This window comes from Cinclus cinclus, chromosome 10 (genome assembly GCF_963662255.1).
Source record: "Cinclus cinclus chromosome 10, bCinCin1.1, whole genome shotgun sequence".
NCBI lineage: Eukaryota > Metazoa > Chordata > Aves > Passeriformes > Cinclidae > Cinclus > Cinclus cinclus.
In genome coordinates this window covers 25141403-25160665 of record NC_085055.1, presented here as the reverse complement: position 1 = coordinate 25160665, position 19263 = coordinate 25141403, and the positions used below count along the sequence as shown (strand labels likewise).

The 19263-nt window shown below is 41.3% G+C and overlaps 1 protein-coding gene across 1 annotated transcript in view; it reads left to right on the top strand.

The window, feature by feature from the left end:
• Positions 1-18169: 18169 nt before the first annotated feature.
• Positions 18170-19263, top strand: part of PIK3CB (phosphatidylinositol-4,5-bisphosphate 3-kinase catalytic subunit beta) — a 49922-nt gene continuing 48828 nt past the window's right edge. The window contains exon 1 of the mRNA XM_062498897.1: positions 18170-18286. The gene's annotated coding sequence lies outside the window, so the exon portion shown is untranslated. The remainder of the gene's footprint in view (positions 18287-19263) is intronic.

Sequence of the window (19263 nt, the reverse complement as noted above, 5' to 3'; positions counted from 1 at the left end):
ATAGGATTTATATTTTCAGGGCTATAGCTCAGGGTTTGAAGTGAGATGAATGCATGAAGCATGTTAGAGAAATTTGATTTGCCTGTGTTTTGCAGTATTAGCTAGAGACTCCTGCAGATGTATGCCTTCAAAGATTAATTAAAAGGTGGAATGAAACTTCAGAGCATGCTTGCTTTTAGGAAAATTGCATATAAAGGAATATTGAACATCCGTAGGCTTGGCAAAGGGTTGTGAAGCCTAGTGGAATGCGTGGAGGTGGCCGGGGAATCAATCACCAGGTCACTTGGAAACTTTGATCTGGAAGCTTTAGTTCAGACTGCTGCTGGTTTCCAGGCTTTGGGATTTCCATGCCAGCAAGCAGTGCTTTTTGGGAGAGTGGGGATTCGGCAAGGGATTACCGAACAAAAATTCTTTGCTAACTGGTTTACTGACCTTTTTAAAAAGAATATTGGGGATATTGGTAAGATCAAGAATGTTTTGATATGTATTGCCTTGGAAACATGCTTAAGTAGGTTTTTTTAACATTGATTAAATGTTTGGGGCAGTTTGGTTTTTGGGGCTTTTTTGTGTGTGTGTGTTGTTTTTTTTTTTTTTTCTTTAAATAAGAGACCTCGTCTATACACAGTCTTAAAATATTTTTGTTGTTTGCCTACTTAAGTATCTATTTTTCTTGAATAAAACTCACTTCCGTTCAGCCAGGTTTCACTTCCTTGGAATATCTGATGTCATGAATTCACTGGTTCTCCAATTTTCTATGGACTTCTGGCAGAGCTCCAAATTCTAGCGCAGGAAAGCCTTCTTAAAAAAAAAAAATCTTTACTTTTTGACGTAGTGAAGAGGGAACATGTCCTGTTCCACTATTCCTTTCCCTTTAAAGTTTGCATGTGTCTGTTATATGGTCTATTTTGCAAATAATTTAAGCCCAAAATCCAGTGAAAATCCAAGCTGTTAGAATGCTGTATGTACAAGGAGGGCGCAGAGGACGGAATGTTGTTATTTACAGGTTGTGTGGAAATGCAGGCTGGTGTTTTGGCTGTTTAGCTAGAAAACTGCTGTTGTGTTTCAGTGACCAGGGCACACAGTTCAGGCAGTTTATGTGCTTTTTAAACAGGTCTAAAGATACACATGGAACTGTTGCCCTTGGTTCTTTAACAGCTGCCATCAGTAAACTTACCTGAAAATAAATGCAGGGCTTGTTGGGCTGTAGAATGTGATGCTGTATTTATCCAAAGGCCACGAGGCTGCTTTGGTTTAGCTGGACTTTCTGACTTGCCACTCTTGGGAGCAGCAGACCATTAAGATAAGAAGTTTGCCTCTTTTCCCAACTGGCAGTTTCTGTGGAAGCAGTCCAGGACAGAAAAATCTGAAATAAGCATCATTTGCACAGTTGCATAGAGAATCTTCTTTGTTTTTTTTTTTTTTAAGAGAATATGTATTTTCCTCAAACAAATACTGACATGCATGGTGTTACACACTACATCACAACTAGTTTCCCTCAAAGTCTATGAGGACTTGGAATCATGTAGGCCAGAAATTCAGTACTGTTGCCTGAGTGCATGAAACAATTAGTTCTGTGGCAGTGATACCTTCCAGTCACTCGTGTGTGAAAGTTTCAGTGTTTTTTTTATTTTGATAATTAAATCAGATCTGGGGGCAAAGATCATGTTGTGTTAAAAATTAAACTTTTTTTTTTTTTGTAGCTGTAGCTAAATGCAAAGGGTTTTGCTTTGGGGTGACAAGGTGTGTATTTATAATCCAGAATTAACAGCAGGTAACCTTTGAAATAATCACAATTTGGGGAACCTTTAAGGTGAAGGTTACGTGGATCTGGATAACCCCTGAAATATCAGGTACTTCATAAAGCAGCATGGACCAGTCTGTGTTAGTCTGTCAAATTGACAGGGGTAAATCCTTTTATCTCAGCCTTTGGTGGGAAGAAATTCAGGAATGCGGTTTCATTTGCATACATTAGGAGCTGCAGAGGAGGCCCTCATGTGCAAATGCTTGTGGATAAGTAGGTACCAACATAATTGAATTTACATACGGGCTTGAGAAGATTAAAGAAACAAAGAGTTACACCGAGGTGTCAAAACTAGCTTCCTTTGAGAAATGGGACTGGGGCCGTTCTGCTTCCCCATCGATAATCTGTGTGTGTGCATTCATTGTTACTCGGTTTGATTTTGGCTTCTTTCGGGCAAAGTTTAATTCTAGCGTGCTGCAGGGCGCAGCCTTTCAGAAACTGGTTGTACCCAAACAGAGGATCCGGGCTCTCCTCGCCCACCTTCGCTCCTTCCTGGCTTTGGCTTTTGGCCAAACCCTTGTCAGCTCTTTAAAAAGGGAGAAGGGCAGCGGTATCAGTTTCTTACCTTAGGTGCTCTTGGCTTAAAATTGTTAATTAACTGAACTCGGGAGTAATTGTTTGTTTTTGGAGCTACATCTGTGTATATCGAATTATGTTTTGTATTTACTTTTAAAAGAGCATAAGAATAAGAAGTGCTATATAACTTCCTTCTGACACAAAATACATGAAATTGCTGCTCATGGCTTCCTTTTGTTTTTATCAAGCTTGTTAAACATGCATTTTTCATAAGTAGTGTTGCATTACTTTTCGCTATGAAATTGAATTGTAAAGGGTGCTTTTCTGTTCTAGAATATTTTGCTTTTGTTTGAAAAAGTAGTTATTCTGATTTTTTTAGAATAGCTTTGTGAATTCATCAAAATAGAAGCATCAAAATGTCTTAAACGAGCTCCATCAGAGGTATTGATATCTAGTTTTATGCTTGTGTAGCTCAGCTTCATACGCTGCTGTAAAGCTGAATGGTTTTACTTCCCGTATTAGGTTGATGAACAATCTTTTAGTACTTCACTACTGGCTGTATAAATAAAATTTTTATTCCTGTTTTCCAGACTCTGTGATGACTGGGAGTAAAGTCTGTGTTGGGGGTTTAATTTTTGTGCTGGTATGTGATGTTATGTTTTGTCTTTGCATGAATTTACTTGTAAGGGGAGGAACAGTGACATCACTGTTATTTCTAATTTCCTTTTTTTAGACACAAGTAACCAGTGCATTCTCATTGCTTTTTTTGGGTTCACTTTTAGGGGCTGCTGAAGGTTTAGGTTGATCTTAAATTTATTTTCGCAGTGATTTTTCTGGCGCTTTACCCCCCATATCTTCTCTATGCAAAGCAGAAAGCAGAAGCATTAATTTGGAACTAATGGACAGTTTTAAGTGATGTGCAGCCCATCACAGGCTTGCACTGCTTGCTCTCACTTTAGGTCATTCCTATCCTCTCCTTGCTTCCAGGCACCGTATATCCACTGGGTTAAAAAAAAAAAAAAAAAAAAAATCTCTGTGTGAGAATTCAGAGATTGATTGGAGGATATAAGTTTGGAGCTGGCATCAGCTGGCAGAATGTGGGCATGAGTTCATGTGGCTGGCAGAGGTAGATAGAGTTCTGTGGAAGTCATGTGGGGCTCTGTGGTGAAAGTTGTCTGTTTTAAAGAATTTGTAAAAATATTGCTGTGCCTTTAGTTTTATGGTGCAGTGTTGCTATGAAGTGTTTGCTAATTCTTTGGTGTTTCTGAAAGTCCTTTGTGTGCACAGAAGGTATCAGGGCAATAAAATAATTTAAAAATAAGCATATGAATAGCCAGTTGTTTATGGAAGCTGTTATGTGGACTGTGCAATAGCTAGTGGTCTGTACCATTAGCCTGACACTGTAAGAGGCCCAGAGTCCTGCTGTCAAGTGGTTTTGTGACTTAATTGAGATTTAACGTGGAAGGCCTGTGCTTGTGTGCAGCTGCAGAGTATCAGAAGCAGTTTAAAAATCAGAGTAGGTAGGTGGTTTGGAGAACATTGTATGAAATCTCTAGAAAATAGAATAACTGGTAACATTTTTTTAGTGCTTCAGGTTCTTATAGGAGCTAATTCTTGAGCAATACCTTTTTTATCTTTGGTAAATGCCATGCTTGAGAGATACATTTTGATATTGTTGTATAATTTTATTTTCTAACAAGTGAAGGTAACGTTTTGAAATTTGCTGTTATTTTCAGTTAACACTTTGATGTTTGAGTATAGAATGTTCACAACTGAAGTATATGAAGCCTATGTGATTTAAAAAAACTGATTACATTTGTGTCACTACAAATAACAGCCAAACCCACTGTTTTTGAGTCCTGCAGAAGAATGGTTTTCAGTCAGTGGTGTGAGCATTGCTGTTTAGTCCTCCAGAAGGCTGCAGGTTGGTGTGTAGTTTGTGTGTAGAAACCATTGGTACAGACACAGCTACAGGGGAGAACCAGGTAAAGAAAGGCCAGTGTTGCCAGCAGAAACTCAAAAAGCTAAGTGCGAAGTTGACTGGGTAGAAATAACATAAAATGTTATTTGAAAATGGCACTGGGCACTGAATCCCCTTTCTGCTTGGCTTCGTGTCTCAGACTGCTTTTTCTGGTTTTGAAGAGTACTTTGGTCCTTTTGCCTGTACTTTTTGTCCACTTAATCTACCTTTCAGTATTCCCAGTTTTTTAACTATTTTTTTTCTTTGTACAGTGTTGCACTACGTTTGCTACTCTTGGATCCTTCTCCCGAGATCGTCGATTATTTGCCTCCCAACTCCCCAAAAATTTGTGTGTTAACCATATGTGACAATGTTATTTACTCTCTGCTGGTGTTGGGATACTTTTGGTGTTTGGGGTTTTTTGTGGTTTGTTTGTTTTTTTTTTCCCCCAGTTACCTTTTTAATTTAAAAAGGTGCTGCTGAGGAAGGCAAGGCCTTTGGGATTTTCACATTATGTATTGGGGTTTGAAAATCACATGGGCTTGGAGTATTTGTATTTCTGACCTTTAGTGCTGAGCATCTTACTTTGTTTCTGATTCAGGGCAAGAATTTCTGAATTTACTATTTGGTTATCTGGTTATTCTGAATTTACTATTTGGTTATGCCCTGCTAAGGATGTAGTTCAAGGCATAAGATATTTAAGGAGGATTGTCCCAGTCCTAGCCAGGGATCCTCTAAACAAAGAAGGGTTAGTGCTTGGTGTAAAGAGAGCAGTGAAAGAAAAGAAAGCAGTGGAAGTGCATGTGTGTATGCTGTCCATATGGGCATGGGAATAGTGTTAGTCCTGTTACTAATTAATGGAGATGGACAAGACTGAATCCCCAAAACCAAGTCCAAACCTAGCAGGAAGTAAAAATTGAAATGTAGAATCCCAAAATGATTTGGGTGGGAAGGTTAAAGATCACCCAGTTGTGCTCCCCTGCCATGGGCAGGGACATCTTCTGTGCTCCCAGGCTGCTCCCAGCCCAATCCAGCCTGGCCTTGGACACTTCAGGAGTGGGGTAGCCACAACTTGCTTTACAATTTTACACTAGTGTAGCTTTACAACAGTCTGAAAGGAGGTTACAGGCAGGTGAAGGTCAACCTTTTCCCAAGCACCAAGTAACAGGATGAGAGGAAACTGCTCAACTGCACCAGGGGAGGTTTAGGTTGGATATTATGCAAAATTCATTCACCAAAAGCGTTATCTGTCATTGAAATGGGCTGCCCAGGGAAGTGGTGCTCTCACCATCCCTGGATGTATTTAAAAGCTGTGCAGATGTGGCACTCAGGGGAAGGTTTAGTGCTGGGCTTGGCAGCACTGGGTTAAAGGTTAAACTTACTGTTAAGGGTCTTTTCCAACCTAAATGATTCTATGGTTTTATTCTGTCTTATGCCAGGAATTGTGGATTGAGCCACAGCAGCAGGAGGTGAAGAACACTTGTGTACTTCTGCTGAAGTGTTGTGAATTATTTACACGTAGTAATGATTGAGGTGTGTGTCTGTCTGTAGAAGAGCTGTCTTGTTTTTCTTTTCATGGCAGGAATCTGTGATGAATGCTGATGGAAAGTGAGTAGTAGTTTCTGAACCCTCTGGAGTGAAGGAAAACAACATCATTAGTCTGGCAGATTGTCAGCAGCAAATGGTACATTAATTTTTGGCACAAAACTTGCTAGCAAAAAAGAGGCTTTCCTTTCTGTTGTTAATAATAAAAATGAGGAGGGACTGATTATCTACCTGCTACTGCTTGGTAGCTAATATTGTTCTGCTTCTTTTTAATATCCATGCAAGACAGATAACAATGCTTTTGACAAAAGTACTTTTATATTTTATTAAAAATAAAAACCCACTTTATAATATACTGATAATCTGCATCTGATTACGTATCTAGCTTTAAATCATTTTATTGAGTTTATAAACTTTTACAAACGGTGTGCAACCAATTGTGAGATTTCCCATGTGATTAGAGATATCATTCTTCAGTTGTATAGAGTACTGAGTGTCTTCATGCCAGGCCAGTTTTACTTCCCCAGCATTTTGGAGGTTCTTCTTTACATTTGCTACTAGTGGTGGTGATGTAGGGAGATAATATATTTTTAATAAAAATATTTATTTACACTCGAATTAGGTGACCTCTAGCTATGTTGAAAATTTCAGTAAGCTCAGAATAATGACCTAACTATGTTTTTATCTGAGTAATAATAACAGCAGCATTTTTTTTTATGGAATTGTTACTTTAACTGTTAGGATACCATTATTTTTATACTCAGTGTCATTCTGTACAAATTAGAGTCCAGCTAACATAAATACATAACAACTGTTTATTTGCATTCTGCAGTCTGTTTTGATAACTGGGAGCTTCTGTTTCCCTTGGATGCTGTAAATAAATCTGGTGCATGAAAAGTTGCAGTGAGAGGGAAGAGAAGAAAAGTTCTGAATAAAAAGGAAGGGATGTTTAGTAGAGTTCTTCAATGAAAGCAATTTTGAAAGAATGTGAGGATATAACTTAGAGAGCTGGATGTGATGTTAAGACCATGATCAGGCCTTTTGCTCACAGTTTCTTGTAATGTCAGTGGAGATCTGCAGCAGCACAGTATCTCTTGAATCTGAATGCATATCTCGGGTGCTGTCCTAATTCCTGTCACTGCAAATATGCTGTATTACAACTACTTTTTAGTCAACTTGGTGGACACCACAGAATGACAGAAGTCCTTACCTGTTTCTACATTTTGGGTAAAGAACTTCTCTCTGTGTATTATTTCTGGTACTCCATTTGGTTTAACTTAAAAGCTTCAATATTAATTTAATTGGGTGAGAAATATTGTGAGTAAAGCACTGGCTGGGGATTTGTAATAATTAGATTCTGTTTCCAAGTGTGTCACAGGCTCTGTGTGAGTTCAGAGGCGTTGGGTTATCCTGGTGTGTTTTTATCCATGCATTGAGGGTGAGGCAGTTTTCTTTCTTTGGTGTCTTTTTATGGTTAACTTGCATTAATGTCCCTGAACAAATATAATGGATGTGATGCTTAGGGACAGGGCTTAGTGATGGGCTTGGCAGTGCTGGGAGAACAGTTAGACTCTGTCATCTTAGAGACCTTTTCCAACCTTAATGATTCTAAGTTTCACTGCTGCTTTAGGATAAATGCAATCACTTAATTGAAAAATACTTTGTAGCAGCTCTGGTAGTTGAAATCGATGACAAATAAGTTTTATGTTCTTTATATTAGGATGGAGAAAAGGTAAATGTATTTTTTAGGGGCCCCATTAAAAAAAAGATCCATTTAAATGACCACATGTAATTGTTCCAGCAGATGCACAGGCTCACTTTGATGCCTGTCAGTGAAAATTATTTTTGTCGAAAGAAAATCTCCTTTATTGCATTTAAAAAAATAAAGGAGAAATTATTCTTAAAAAGTAGGTAGAGACAGATTGTAGTGCAGCAGCTAAAGTATTTTTAAAGCATCATATCATAAGATTAAAAAGTTAGTCTTTAGTGTATTCTTGTCATGGGAATAGAAATTTGATTGATTAACCCCTTTCTATTTATAGCTGTTTTCTCAGAGTTATTTCTGTTCCAGTTAACTTCCAGGTAAATTTTATGAGAAGGCAGAGCAATTCTTGCCTTACTCTATCTTTGCAGCTCATCATTCTAGTATCCTCAAATTACTTTCTTTTTCACATGAATTTCACAAACAACAACTGAATTTTCAGATTTATTTGTAGTTTGAAAACTTGTCAACTTTTGTTGTGTGCAACTACAGGATTTATAGAGGCCTTCAGCATTTGGTGGCTCCTTTTGTCTTCCCATTGCTACTTGCCAGTTTTTTAAATCATGGTATATGACTGCTTAGGGGTGAATTCCTGGGGGTATTGCCTCAAGAGAATGAGAGATGGAGGCTTTGTGTGCTGTGCTGATAAAGCTTGAAGGAACCAGACAATCTATACCAATTTCTGTGAAAGTTTTCCCATCTCTTGATGCCCTAAGCTGCTTCTTCATTGTTGGTTTAACTGGGACCTGGAAAGTAGCACGCTACTCTTTGGGTTGTTTGTAGCTCTATTTGTGCAGTGATAAAGAGTTTCTACCTATGTAATGACAATTTTCTTGAAAAAGAGGCAGTGGTTAGACCCCTTGTATAAGAAGGGTTCTTCAGAAATGGCAGTGTTCCTGAAACCTTTGGCTCATGCATCTACATTTTGGTGATGAATAGACCAAGTTAAGCTGAAGAAAGATTTACTGGGGTGTCGTGGCAAATGAAATGGTTTGTTGTTAAACTTTCTGTTCTTCTGTGATGTACTTTTTTTCTTGAAATGTACCAGTGAAAAGTAAAATGTGATTTTAAAGGGGCTTTGTTTTCTTTCTCACTTATCTTGGGAGAAAATTTGAAATTAGTTTAGACAAATATTTTTTGAGCTTTTTCTTGGAAAATCACTCTTCTGCTGTCAAGTATGGTGTTGAGAAATTTCTGTCTTAGTCAAGCCATCACTGTTTGTGTGACAACTGAAAAGCCTTTGCTTTCAGTTGCAAGAGTCACTTTCTTGGTGTCTGATTTTTGTCATATTTTAGTAATCGCTTTCTTAAATACAGGTGCTGCTGCAGCAGCAGCTATTTTGTGTGCCCAGGTTTACATCCCTTGTGTCCTACTCCTCTTGCAGCTTGGAAGTGAATCAACAGGCTGGGGTGCAGAATGCAGTGAAGTTGTCAAAAGGAAGTCTCCAGTGACCAGCTGTGGGAAAAGGAGGAGCTCATGTTCATTTATCAGGGAGAGGGTGGGTTTCAGATGCCCATTTCCAGAAGGTGGTGTGGGTACTGGTGTCATAACTGAGTGACAGCAGGAGGAGAAATGCATTGGCCATAATGTATCTGCTGCCTCTCCTCCATCCTTCTGCACCTTGCATCTGAAAGTGCTAGAGATTGTCATTTCTTGGGGCAAGTCACAGCTCCAGCACTGCTCACGTTCTGCTCCTTCTCAGAACAGGGAATTTCTCTCTGAAGAGCTCCTGACACCACAAAACACTTTTGCTTCTCTCAGAAGCAGGCCTGTGGAACAGGTAGCTGCTGAACAGACTGAAACCTTTTGTTAATGAAGGAAGCCTGAAGATGCATTGTGGTCTAAATTACTGAGCTGAGCACTGCAGCTGAGGAAAATTGAAGGATTTGGGTTGGTTGGTTTGTTCTTACATCAAGTATTCTGTAATTTTAGGTGCTATGTCCAAAGGCAGTGTAAAACATGTGAGTACTATTCAAGTCTGACTTCTGGATCCAAATTCAGATTTAAACTGTTGGTTTGATGACAGGAGGATTGTCTTTTGTGTTTGTGTTCTTCTGTGGTGTGTTTTTTGTTTTAGTGGGTTTAGGGCTTTGTTTGCTTATTTTTGCTTTGTTTTTGTTTTTGAAACCAAGCACTCCCTTGCTTTTAGCCTGGGATTAATTCAGATTTGGAGTTCTTAAATTATGTTGTATTATAAATTGTCGTGCTGAAATTATGCTTAATATTTTAAATATTTTTTCTATGAGACCTCACTGCCTGAAAGAGGAGGGAGTGGGGAACAAGAGCAGATTAAAATGCACACTTTTATCTAAAAGAGCTTAATACATTTGCTTTTGAGTGTTGGATATAGCTGGAGGTAAACTATATTAGGTGCTTGTACTTCTTCTTCAGCACTGGAACTATTCTTAATGATTACTTTTAGTTTCAGATAGTATTTACTGTATGCATGTTGTTAGCTATGAAATGCTGTTATTATTTATTATATGGTAATATTTGGAATCAAACAGCAAGTTGGACTGCAGCAGCATGTCTGTAAAATACACTTAGGTATTTCTGTGTTGGTTTGTAGACTCTTGCAAAAACTTGGGAGTTCATTTTAATAAAGAGCAAAGCTTTTCAAGTGATACATGGAGCAGGGTGGGCAGTACCTTCACATAATGGCTCATAATAATTAATTACTGAAGAATTGTTCAGTCTTGCTTTTAAATTATGTGTTCTCATACAAATTCAAATATGAGCACAACAAAAAGCAGAATTTGGGAATGAAATAGAAGTAAATTTGCATAGTTTAACCATATTAGGCACTTCAGAGAATGTAATTGGGAAGTGAAATATGGGGACATGAAAGTAGTGCAGAAAATAGACTATGCAGATCACCAGAAACAGAAGTAGTGCTACCAGTAACATTTCAGGTAACTCAGTAATCGTGATGGGATCTTCACAGTAACAGGATGAAGACTCAGTGCTTTATTTCTGTGTTTAAAGTACAGGTAAATATTCATTCATGTAGTAACTTTTGGGTGGAACCAGTTGGGGTTTTTCAGTGTTTTTATATCTATGACACAGTAGTCAGTAGAAAATCAGCAATAAGGGCCATGTCAGGTGTTCCTGAATTCAGAGGAAATGCTTTGTCAGTCCTTATGTACCTTGGGCCTTTCAGAGTTTAAGGCAATCAGAGAGAAATCATGAAAAAGGACATAACAAACTTCAGAATGGCTGAAAATGTGTCATTGAATGAATATAAGATTTATTAAAAGTGATGGTGTGGGGGTAATTTTGTTCAAGAGCAAGTGCTTGTGTTCTGCCCAGTAATTAACTCTAGATTCAGGAGCAGCTTAAAAAACAAAAGTATGGAATGTAATTGTGTTGTGATAGAAGATCAAAGAAACAGGTACAGGAATTTTTGTGCTGCTGGCAATTAGTGCCCCTGCCCCTTAGAATTCTGTCCTCAAATACTGCTTTGGATGTAATGAAAATCCATGCAGAATCAAATATTTTATGATTGCCTGCAGCCTGTTTTAGGATATGGGAAGCTGCATTTGGGTGGCAGGGCTGCTGAGAGTGTGCAGGGATGGCAGACAGGCTGGTTGGGGTTCACTGACTCCTGCAGACACCTCTGTAGTGTCACAAGGGCTTGTGCAGGGTGCTGGGCTTGTCTGCACCTGCCTAAACTGCTGCTCAGTGCTTAGGCTGGCTCAGCTCAAGCCTTTGGGCCTCACACTTCATGTGTGGGTGGGATTTCTTGCACACTGGAAGAGTTAACACATACAATTTTAATATAATAACACATTTTAATATTTTGAGAAAGTCTAAACTATAATGTATGTTTATCACACTAAAATATACAAGTTATACAGGGGCCAGAGCATTGGCCATAAAAAGCTGACAAACTGTACTGTATCAAAAGCAGTTCAAAGTGATTACAAACTGTACTATATCAAACTTGTTAATAATTTGCTAAAGCAAATGCACAATAACAAAAATAACTAAAACCATCTACGTAATCAACATTAAGAAAACAAATATCTCTGCTTCTAACCCTTCAACTGTCAATAGCTATCACCTACTAAAACCACAAAATAAGTTGTTATTAAAAAAAACCCTCAAAACTACACATACTCTAAAAAAAATCAAACCAAACTAAAGAATCCCCAAAACATATAAACAGATTTTAAAAATGTTTATATATAATCTTTATATATGTACATTTAACCAATACAATAAAAAGTACAAAAAATTATTGTAATTAACCAAAATACCTCTAACTACAACTAAGTTCACCCAACACTGTAACCGTCCCTTTTATCCTTATTCAACTTTTAATAAGTTTTAAGGAGTAGGACCCGTTTCTCACACACACGCACGTGTGGGTGGAGATTTCTGGGAAGGGGAGCACTGCTCTGTGACCAGGGCTCCCAGTCCTTCGCTGCTGTCAGCCTCGGGGAGTGAGCGCCGCGGAGCCGGGGGTGCCGGGGGTGCCGGGGGAGCCGGGGGAGCCGGGGGTGCCGCGGAGCCGGGGGTGCCGCGGAGCCGGGGATGCCGGGGATGCCGGGGGTGCCGGGGGTACCGCGGAGCCGGGGGTGCCGGGGGTGCCGCGGTGCCGGGGGAGCCGGGGATGCCGGGGGTGCCGGGGGTACCGCGGAGCCGGGGGTGCCGGGGGTGCCGCGGAGCCGGGGGTGCCGGGGGTGCCGGGGGAGCCGGGGGTACCGCGGAGCCGGGGATGCCGGGGGTGCCGCGGTGCCGGGGGTGCCGGGGGTGCCGGGGGAGCCGGGGGTGCCGGGGGTGCCGCGGAGCCGGGGGTGCCGGGGGTGCCGGGGGAGCCGGGGGTGCCGCGGAGCCGGGGGAGCCGGGGGTGCCGGGGATGCCGCGGTGCCGGGGGTACCGCGGTGCTGGGGATGCCGGGGGAGCCGGGGGTGCCGCGGAGCCGGGGGTGCCGCGGTGCCGGGGGTGCCGGGGGTGCCGCGGAGCCGGGGGTGCCGCGGTGCCGGGGGTACCGCGGTGCCGGGGGAGCCGGGGGTGCCGCGGAGCCGGGGGTACCGCGGTGCTGGGGATGCCGCAGCCCTGGCGTGCGGAACTCCCCGGGGGCAGCTCCGTCTTGGCACGGACGAGCGTGCTCGGCCCGAGCGCCCCAGCTCTGCGGCTGCTGTGCCGGCTGGGCGATGGCTTGTGCCCTGCGCTGGGTCAGGACTGCAAATGAGCTGGCCCAGCGTTGTCTGCTCCGGCTCCCTGTTTGTGGAGCAGGAGCAAGCAGATCTAAGCGCTTCTTTGGGAGTCATCTGAAATCACGTAAACGCTGCTGTTTTTCTACACCTCTCACACGCAGCCTTGAACTCCGTGCTCGTTGAATTGTAGAGTGCCAGACAGAGTGCGTCCTTCCTCCGGCGCAGAGCCTCTCCTGGACGTGCTCTCGTTCTGCCCTTGTCGGCAGAAGGGCTCGGCGCTGCCAGCTCGCAGGCCGGGCCATGGCAGGGGGTGCCTTAGCCCGGAGCGCCGCTCTCCATCTCGGCGCTCCGGTCAGGGAACGACTGCCCCGCCTGCCCGCCGGGCACACTGTGGCAGGAAAACGCGCTGTCTGGGAGCCTCTTTTTGTTAAGCTTCCTTAACACGGATGCGTTCCCCTTCTGCTTTGCCCGGAGGCGTTTCTGTTGAAGGTGACAGAGCAGGAAAAAAAAACAATTGAAGCGTTCTGGCAAAATAAAAAATTATTATTTTTGTCTATGTTTGTTTGTTGATCCTAAATAGTGCGGGTGATTGCTTCTCATCTGGAACTATCTGTTCCTTGCTGCTTTAATGGAAAGTCCTTCGTTTTCCAGTGCCAGTAAGTGCCAACGGTCTTTAGCTCTTAAGTTTGACTTTATTGTAAGGCAAAAAGATTATTTGCCTCACAACTCCAATCAGATAGAGTTCAAAGATACATTTAATAGGAGGCTTACTGGGTTACGGAACCTTGAGCACCATCAGGTGGGATACATCACTGTCCCTTCCTCCCAGGTAAATTCAAATGTCAGGAACTGGCACCCTGTTAGAAAATCTCTATGTTCAAAATAAAGACCTGGTGAAAGCTTGCAAGATTGTTTTGATATTGTCTTGCAGTTCTAAACTGAAAGGGAGCTCAGCAGCATGTGTAGCCGAGTAAAAAAAATATTCATTGTAAAGTATATTAGTCTGTGCTTGTGTGAGTAGAAATTTGTTTTAACCAAGCCTGTTGGGCACTGAAGGGGTTTCAGAGGTGAGCCAGGGCCCAGTGGGGCAGTGCTCTGGGAAGAGTGAACAAGGCTTCCTCACACTGTGATTCACTGTGCTGGGAGACAGGGCTCCTGCCCTCAGTCACCCACTGGATAAATGTAATTATGGTGTCGAGTTCTTGATGAAGGTATAACTGAATCTAGCTTCAAATCACGTTTTTAACTGCTATCTCTTTAACTTAAAGAATAATACTGAAAAATGCTGAGTGGTCTCTGCTTTGCCCCTCTTCAGGAATAAGTTCTGACATGGATGTCTGTTTGAACTCATTTGGTGTTCTGCAATTCCTCTCTCTGCCTTTTTGTTGTTTTTCTGTGGCTGTTCTTGTGCAATGGGAACTTGTAACTCTATGCCTGTTCAGTTCTGGTTAAAAGATTTTTGTACAAGATAGATGGGTTTCACATTTCAGAGAAGTCTGAGGCTTTTTAAAGGATATTACTGGTTTCTGGGCAAGCACCAACACCTGAGAAAGTAGAACACGAAGAAGAATGCTGTCCTGTGTGTAACAGTGTGCTGTCCATTGTAGAAATAAGTGCCACCTTTAGAAGGTCAAAACTGGTTTGTGCTGCTGAAGAGACTCTGAGCACTGCATTGTTAGGACAGTGCTTGCATACAGCTCTGCTGTCTGGGTCAGCTGGCACACAACACTAAGTAATAGATATGAAATACTTCTTTCAGATCTAGGCTTTAAGCTGCATTTTCAGCCTGTGCACTCAGGTGTGCAGCATCTAGAAGCTGGAAGTTGCTGTCATTTAGGTAGATGGGCACTGCCGTTTCTTTTGCTCACTGTTTTAGTTCCTGGGCTTGAGTTGTGATGGGCTAATTACTGACAGAGAATGCTCTAGAATAATTTTATGTCTGCTATTATTTGAACTTAAGACTGAGTGGCTTTATATGTTTGAGTATCTTTTGACATTGAAGATACTTGGTGTATTTACTGATGCTTCATATTTACTTCTTTTTTTTAATTTTTTTTTTTGTCTCTGACTTGGTGAAATGGTGGGTTTCTTCATTGCTACAGCAGCTAATTTAGTGTGATACTCACTTGCCTAATCTTCAGCACTACTGAGAGCATGAAATGCTCAAGGCAGCTTTGAGGTGACCAAAGCTGTGAACCAAAAGGTCTAAAATACCCCAGCTGTGTATCACTGTCCTGAACATCTGCTAGTGCTCTCCTGATGTCTGCCTCAGTGCTTTCTTCCAGAGTAAGAGGTTCAATTACAGAGAAGATGCCCAAGAAACTGCTATGTTCTGTCACTCAAGCCACTCAGAATTCCTTATCCTGAAGTAAACCTGGAGCATCCTCTCCAACATATGGATTTGTTGTGTACGCTGGAAGAATTGGCAGAGCAGCAGCCTGTGTGATGAAATTGTTATAGAGCAGAAGACAATGGAGCCACAATTAGCCCAGTAATTTCTATGTGGCATCTTACATTACTTATTTTTTTTTCTCTTCTATTTTTCCTTTGCTCTGTCTTTGAATGGCCTATTTCCTTGGCTTGTAATTGTTTATCTTGAACATTATGCCACACAGGAGTTTTAGGCAGAAGTTTCTTGTAGCTCTTCCCCTTTCTTTCCTTGTGATATAATCTTTTTGGTCATACATTCATAAGTGTTTCCTTGGACATAGGGAGTGTAGGTGAAGAACTGTAAAAAATGTTACTGTATTGTCACAGGCATTTTGATCTCCACCACACAGTTTTATGATTGCTGAATTGCCTCATAAGGTTGTTAATGCTTAAAAAAAACAATTTATATAAAATCAGTATCTTTGTAATGAGGGTGTAATTAAAGAATTTATGAGAATGATTATTTTGCCAAATGCAACTTCTCATGCAGAAGTTTCAACTGCAATAGAAAAGGACTTCTGTTGGGTCCCTGGTGCATCCTGTCAGAAGTCCTATGGCTGTGGGCCCAAAGTTCTTTGGTGGTGTGTTTTTGGCTGAGTTCACACCCAGCAGACCCAGAAGAGAGGCTCTGTTTGTAATGTCCAGCTGCCAGTTCTGTTTTTCCCGTGTTCCCCAGAGAGGTGCAGTGGGGAAGAGATGTCCTCCTTAGAGAGTCCAGTTTGGGAGGCAGTTCCTTCATATGTTTTTGATCTTGATGGAACTCCCAAAGATGATGTTGGCATGTTTCTTATGTAGTTGGAGTCCTTGGTGGCTGCTCATGGTCAGTAAAAGGCCAGCAGAGTTTGTACCATGTTGGTTGGGTGTAACCAGCCTTCAGAACATTTTCCACTCATGGTATGAAGGTGTAAAATGTTCTGGCTGCCTATGGTGTGATCTGTAGCCCAATGATACCACCTCTCTTACCCCCTGCTCTGGTGCTCTGAAAAATGGGAAAAGTTGGTTGGTGAGAAAAAAAAAAAAAGGCTGCACACCCTCACCCTCTAATAAAGGGTTTGTTTCTCATGCTTGAATATATCAATGGGTGCTTTGTTTGTGTACTTTAGAAGTAGTTTAAGGGCTCAAGGGCTGGCTGATCCCCCACAGTTGGTTGTAGAGGACCAGCCTGTTGTCAGTGTGCTGTGTGATCTGCAGAGATACAAAGTGCTGTGAGAAAAGAGGGGAGACAGGACAGGGAGCTGTGGCAAAGCGAGAGACTGGGGTGAACGCAGGCACTGTGACAGGAGTGGTTTGTTTAAGCTGTGCAATTTATAGACCCTGGATATTTTCTGGGCACCCACCATCTGATTTGTCATCATATGTCTGGTTAGCCATTGAACCTCTAGAAGTTTGGGATATCCAACTTTTAGTCAAAGAGTATCCTGCTCCTGCCACGGGGTATGGTTCAGTCACACACTGTGCCTCTTGTTTGAGGGGCCACAGGTCATGCAGGGTTTCTTCCTTGGGTGGAATTCTGTTCTCATGCCTGTTAGCTATAGTAGGATGCATTTCACACCCCCTCCTAAGATCCTGCCTCCTGCTGGCCAGTCGCTTTTGATTTGGATTTTTCTGATTCCACAAGCACAAATATTGACATGGCTGTAAAACATGAACTCCAGGCTGGTAGTCCAGTCTTGGTTCTGTGAGATTCACACTGTTGCCTTGTCCTTGCAATTTCCAAATCACTTAATACTGTCTTCATTTTTCTCTAGTATTTTTTTTTTTTCTTGTGTGTGTTGCCTGCTGCAGGCTCCTAGATATTAATTATGCGAAGTTTTTGGACTAACTCATACCTCTGTAAATAAATCAGATAACTCAATGCGTGTGGGTTGACTTATTGCACACCAGGTGAAAATCCATTTTCGGAGAACACCTTTATACACCAAAAGGTTGTGCATGGAGCAGTAACTTAACATTTTTTTAGACTTAACTATGTGGGGCAGTACGTATTTTCCCCTCAAAGCCACTGAAGAGTCTGAGTTGCTTCAGAGGTCTCCACATGCCAGTTCCTAGAGAAATTCTGCTCTGTGTGGGACCGGGCAGTGAGAGCCCTCCCTCCCTCCCCATGCTGTTGAGTTCCCACGAGCACAGTGGGACCTACTTGATGTGGTTGAGAAAAATAATTGTTTATGGGAAGTGCAGTGTAGTTAACATGTTTTGTGCTCTGTGGCTTAGCCTACAAACCTGGAGATAACATCGGTGCAAACTGACAGTGCTGCTTGGTGCTCAGGGGGACTGAAGTAGTTTTGTCTGTTCTCTTTATTGAGAGCTTGATTTGCATGGTAGAGCTAAGGAGGATGATGTCTTGGCTCTGTGGAGATGTCTTGCCCTGTACATCTCCAGGGTGTTGGTCAGAGACCTTCTGAACCTTTCACACATTGAACTATGAACAGGAATATGGGGTAACCTGTGTCATCAACTCAGCTTCTCCATAGTAGAACTAAAATGATACTGCACTCTTAAAAAACCCCCCATAAAACAGCAAACAAACAAAAAACCTCCACCAAAATCAGCTTACAGCCCAGAGGAAAAAGAGAAAATGTGCTTAAGATAATGAAGGCAACTCTGTCTCCCTTTCTTTTGGCTTTAACTGCAATGGACATCTGCTAGTCTGATTCAAATTGAGTGCACAAAAATTGGAACATGTTTGTAACAGCTAAGAATGCTTTTGACTAATTCATAATCATAAGACTTATTAGAATAAATGACATATTCAAATTATTCCTTCCTTTTTTTTCCTTTCTGGTAGCAGGGTGCTTGTGGATTTGGCATTCATTTAATTGTTAGATTAATCACACTGTGTAATGGGGATGTGGTGCTGTAGTATTTGAAGGCAGTAAAATATGGTGATTATTTAGGTATTTCTGCACAGAAAGTTGGTGCAGCTTTTAAACCAAATACAATCTGCTGATTTTCTCATTTGGTCAATTTCATTATGTTGTGTTTTGCCTTTTTTAGATCACACTGAGATCATCTTGTGCAATCTTCTGAAAAAACAGGAGTAATAGGAAGAAAATGTTTAATAAAAGTATCTTCGCTACACAGTCAAACTGAAACAGGAAAGGTTCATTGGAGTAAGTATTACAGGGCTGGGATTTTTTGGGGTTTTCTGTTATCTTTTGCTTGTAAAGTCAGCATGGTTATTAGGCTTTCACTGTATTTAACTTTGTTATATTAATGTTAAAACTATAAATGGATGACTCTGTACTCATTTCAGCTGATCATCTGGTGATGGACTCATGGATTCCCACTGAACCATCTTCCCTCTTGGAAGTAGTTGTATATTGTGACATTGAGATGGCTTTCAGGTTTTTCTCTTGGCTGCTGTGTATGCTGGCTATGGTTTTGAGCAGGAGGTTGTCTGGTATAGATGTGATTACATATAAGCCCCTATTTGCTGGAAGAAGTTAAAGCACTGCTTATATTTTCCAGGGAATTTAATTTTTTTTTTTTGTCTGTAACTCTCCAGTCATGGCTCTTCTGAGTGAATTTAATATTTTTGTTGCCACTATTATTTGTCCTGTACTAAAATTCCATCATTACACTTGCTTAGGTTTTCAGTTTATCAGTGTCAGATACATCTTTCCTTCACTGCTTGTAGTTCACTTCCAGCTTTTGTGAATTGTGGGCTGACACATGTGTGTCTCATTTCTCATAAAAGAAGCCTCTCTACCTAATGCAGGTACTGTGAATTATACTTTCTGCTACCAGATAAATAAGCATTTTTATCATGATACAGTATAATTCCTAATTTCTGTGTACTTCCTGTGCTTGAGTTGAGAGATATTTTTTCTGTCACTATGCATTGGATTGTCAGATGTTTAAACATATTCTCCTTAGGAACTTGAGAAAAACACTGCCTATGTCTGATGCATTTTACTCATGCTATGTAGCTGTGTGAATGTAATTCTGCAGGAGTCTCTGGCAATAGTTATGGATGCCTGCTTGGGAATGAAAAAGATCTGGCCATGAAAACTGAAAGGGACGAGAAGTCGTTTTAGTTTACAAGAAGTATATTTTGGCATATTGCTTTATTAGCAAGAGGAAATGA